A 5024-nucleotide genomic window follows, 5' to 3' on the forward strand; every position below is an offset into this window, starting at 1 on the left:
GACCAGTTCCTGAAAATCATTTATCCGGACATAGCCAAGTCATCCTCATCATAAGTCAACAATCCTAGGATTGGTTTGACGCAGCTCTCTATTCTCCTCTCTTATCCGTAAGCCTTTTCGTAGTCATGTATTTCTTCTCTTGAAAATCCTTTATAACCTGTTCTATTTAATCGATTCTCAGCCTTCTTTTACCCTTCAACTAATACGACTTCCTACGGCTGTTTTCATTAGGCCATTATGCCTCATAATTTGGCTGACTAAGTTGTTCCGTCTTCTTCTTAAGGTTTTTAGAAGAATTCTCTCTTCTTCCACTCTTGATAGCACTTCTTCATTACGACCTCGATTGATCCATCTTATCATCATCATTCCTTGATTGCATCACCTGATATGCTTCAACTCTTCCTCTGTACTGCAATCAACGTCCAATCTTCGCCTCCATAGATAGCTCTCCGTACGTAGCAGGCATATTTCAATCAACATTGCGCTATCAAATGATTCATGATTTCTTTCAATTTAAAAAGAGATGCTGCGTTACTGGATTAGAAAAAATAGAGAAGACGTTATTAAGGGAAGTCGTTTGGATTTCCATAACGATTTAATACAATATTAATACTTTGTTAATTTACAAAATCTCAACTTCATTGCGTATTCAAAGTCTATTCTTACCCTTTATTTGTCATTGCAATAACTTTCTGTTATGAGTACATATTCAAAAAGTTTGTTAGTGTGCAGCAGTGGCGCAGCGAGGGGGGTTTTAGGGGATATAAACCCCCCCCCCCCCCAGAGCTAAGAAATGTTTTAAAGGTCAATCTATTTTGCCAAATTGGATTAATAATTATTATAGAATAGTGTAAGTATTAATAAAATGTCCCTCAGAAAGCTGTAACCATTTTGTAACATTTGCCTTTAAAATTTTCTAGGGAGGACCCCCGCACTTACCCTCCAGACTCCCCTGTATTAGTTGTGCCCAAAACCCTTCTAGCCTTAATTCTTAGCTGCACACCAGGTTAGCAGTACCTACACATATGTTCGTATACACCAAATTAATATCTCGTATTGCCGCATAGTCTTCTAAATTGTATTTTTATCCACGCATTGTTTTCACTATTGTATTTTGGAAGCTAATCAGAGATTTTTCATGCATTTGTGCAATACTGCTCCACACTGGCAGACCATATCCCATCACCGATTCAATCAAAGTATAATAAACACTGAATACGATATTTTATGTAACATATTGCTTGATATGATACATTTCATAGGAAATTGTTCTTAGATAACTGCATTAAATAAGTGAATTTGTACGCAGTCATGCGCACGAGTGTAAAGTAAAATAAACCAAAGAATGAAATTCGCCATGAAAAAATATTTGACTTTGCCAGTATTCAAACCCGGATTTACCAATTGCCTGCCAAGTGAGTTAGCCATTTACACCACTAAGCCATTTTCTCCGCAAACTTCGGGATGGGTTTTACCGGAAAAGGTGCCCTCTCAACTCCACACTGTGGCGCACGTGGAAGAGTCATGCTTTCTAAGCCACTCTTCCGGTGACAAACCCGGCTTTGTTGCTGTATATGTAGACGACGAAACTGGCTAACATAGCTCACCGGCAATTGGGATCCGGGTTCGAATCCCGGCCAATTAAAACATTTTTAATGGTGAAAGTCATCATTTGGTGTATTCATTTTCCTTAACTTGTTAGTAATAAAAACGTATTAAAATAATTTTTATTTCTAGCAGCAATTTTTCATTTTCATCAGTATGCTTTTTCTAAGATCCTCTGCTCAATTCCCCAATGCCTTTTGTTTTAGTTATATTCCAAATCCTTTCCTCTGTCGTAAACAAGAACCCTGTTCCGCCGACCTTCTCTTCGGCCTTGCCATAATTCCCTGCTCCTCACAAACCCACTTTCAACCCTCCCATTTCAACTTTTCCCGACCCACCTCTCTGAAAAATGTATTTCCTCTTTCCTGGACGACCAATATTTTATCCCTTTTGGCTAACGACATTTCCTTCCGTAGGACACCGTGGTGGATGTTGGCGGGGAACGGAAGGGGTCAGGAAAAGAGAAAGGGATTTTGGTTTTCTCCACGGAAAGGGTATTGGGGAACACCAGGATGTGAGAAAGGATACCCAGTTAAAACCATTATTTTTCCCGAAAAGAATTCTAATTAACGTTACAAGTCACCAAGCTATATCGATATAACAGGCTTCATTTTCTTCTCACCATACAAAATGTTTTCATAAAATTTTCCACACTTTATCCAAAGCAAGAATATCAACTTTCATTTTTTTTATCTAAGGCTAAAATTGTCTTCATAAATAGAAAAAATTCCATTTTCGGCCGTATGATAAGGTATTTCTCATATAACCATAAATTAAGATGAAATTTGACATTAAATATCGTGAAACGGACGAAAATATTTACTGGTTATGGTAGACGGAAGATCTCCCTCGGGGTAAATCCAAAATGCTGATACTGCATAGAAAAACGTCTTCCTCAATTTTTCATATTTTATTCTTCGTCCGTATATATCCTACGGATATTATTCATTGTTTTTATAACCTATCCTATTGAATTTTTCATTCCCTCATATCATTCTTCTGTAAATTCAGCGAGGAATAATATCGTACTCTTTTCACTTACTTAGTGATTGTGTCCATGGGAGCCATCTCAAACACTTTCGGAATCAAATCCACCAGGTTGCTCCTTCATTTTTCCTCATAGTCTGCTCAGTAACGGAAAACTTGTGCAGGAAACCATACTATATTTCTCACTGCTTCATGTCTACCATCATTAACGACTCAATCCTATGTTACTCCTAGTTATTTCAATCCTTCTAATAAAATAACTTTCCCAGAGCTTTTAATATTTGAAAATACCAAAATTTAAAGTTTTTGCTTTTTTCAAAACCTTCAATTATAAATCATTGTAAATAAAAATAAAATAAATTTAGTAGAGAAAAATAAATCTTATTCACCGGTCCAACATTCGTTTCTGATATTCAGAGGCGAAGTTCACAGGTATGAGGAACAAGTCTCGCGTTGCATTTGAAAAACACGCGCTTGTATGAATTGAAAAATTGGTTCCTATGTAATTCAACGATTAAATATTGAAATCAACCCTTAGTAGAGAATTCGATAAATACATTAAAAAATTAAATTCCAAACATCTCTCATCACATATCCACGGCGACAAACAAATCAACTATCCACTCGAAAACCATGAGAATATCTCGTATACATTGTATTTAGCTATATAAAATGATTTTAATAAAAATACAGATTATGGATTAATGAGGGTATGAAAAATATTGCCTTAATTTAATCTCGAATCTAATTTGACCTAAAATGCATTAAAATTTCTGCAGAGAAAAATTTATCACGTTAAAATTTAGCCGTTGAGATTTCTACAGCCTGCTTACCCTTAATAGACCATGCAAATAGACCAAATCGAAATGGAATGATAAGTTTTCCAAAACTATGAAATCAACGTAATAAAGGGTTTAATTCGATAATACCAAAGATATAATGATCACTTCATGTATATGTACATGGTAACCGTAGAGACCTTATATTTAAAAGAGACTAATGTGAGTGATGTGGTAAATAAATTATAGTGATATTTCAAAAAAAGGAGTGCAATGGAAAACAACGAATCCCATGCCCAATTAATAGCAAAGAAAAACCAGACTAAAGGGACTCTCGGTAAACTCTTCTCGGGATTCCCACCGGGTTAAATTTTTCCATAATGGCCAACGTTTCAAGCTCCGACTCGGGGCTTGCTCTCAGGGCTGAGTTTTGTTTTATTTGATTAAAATAAAACAACTTCAACCCTGAGGATAAGCCCAGAGTCATAGCTTGAAACGTTGGCCATTATGGAAAAATTTAACCCGGTGGGAATCCCGAGAAGAGTTTCCCCACATCATTCGCCGGGAAAGCATCAAACCATATTTCAAAACATGCTTTGTTTTCACAACTGCGAAGTAGGTATTAGGTGGCGAAATGATGTACAGATTCCCTTGATAACGGGACATGATGATAGACGTGGAAAATTATCCCATCAAAGACCGCCAGTCTCGTTGAATGATGCCTTTTCATCTTCGACGGCGCTCTCAACCAGAAAACCCAACCCTCCTACCCCACCCTCAATACATTGCCTCCCTTCTACTTCCGTATTCATGCACACGTCTCCAAGCCTTGTCTTCGCGACCTTCTCGTTTGCCTTGAGCTTCCTACCCTCAACCACCACGCCTCCTCCTCCAGCACGTAAAATTCCTCTTTCCATCTGCTCTTCCAAGCATCTATTGAGGTAAATTTTCGGAAAACTAAGTCTTCTACTAATAGATCTTTAACCCTTAAAAGTAACTGAGGCAGGCGTGATGTAATGATGACATACTGATTTAATGGAAAGGAGAGATGGCAAATTTTCCAAAAATTTGTTTAATCATGTACGACGCGATTTGATGTTCTTGCAGAATGTTCTTAACATTGTACTGGTGAATAATCTGATTGTCGAAACGCGTCGTACATAATTAGATAAATTTGTGAGAAATCGCCATCTCTCTTTTTCATTAAAGCTATTTAAAGTCATAAAATTGGGCAAAAAAGGATTGACGCGTGTTCGGAGGGAGTTTTGATAGGCTAGTGCATAAAACTAGCTCGCAAGTGACGGAAAAGAGTGGTCCCCGGATCAAATGCCAGTTGATGCACCGAGCGAAGTTTCTCGAACTGCGAGTGGACTAAGAGAATGGCACTGGGCCCCCGACCCTGAATATTTTATATTTACACATATGTAGACTGCTTCAATCTCGCAAATCTCATTATGGAGACATAATAAGGCATGTAATTATATTTGTGAAATCTAATTGCATGTATATACAAGGAAGAGGGTTATTTATATGCATATTTAGGACAGACTTATATATAGGTACTACTTACTATTTTCACATTTTTATAACAAATTCATAATCCAGAAAGTTACCTAAGCAAACAGCAACTAAATTAAAATTAATCTATTAACC

Source organism: Ischnura elegans, chromosome 9 (assembly GCF_921293095.1).
Source record: "Ischnura elegans chromosome 9, ioIscEleg1.1, whole genome shotgun sequence".
Classification (NCBI taxonomy): Eukaryota; Metazoa; Arthropoda; class Insecta; order Odonata; family Coenagrionidae; genus Ischnura; species Ischnura elegans.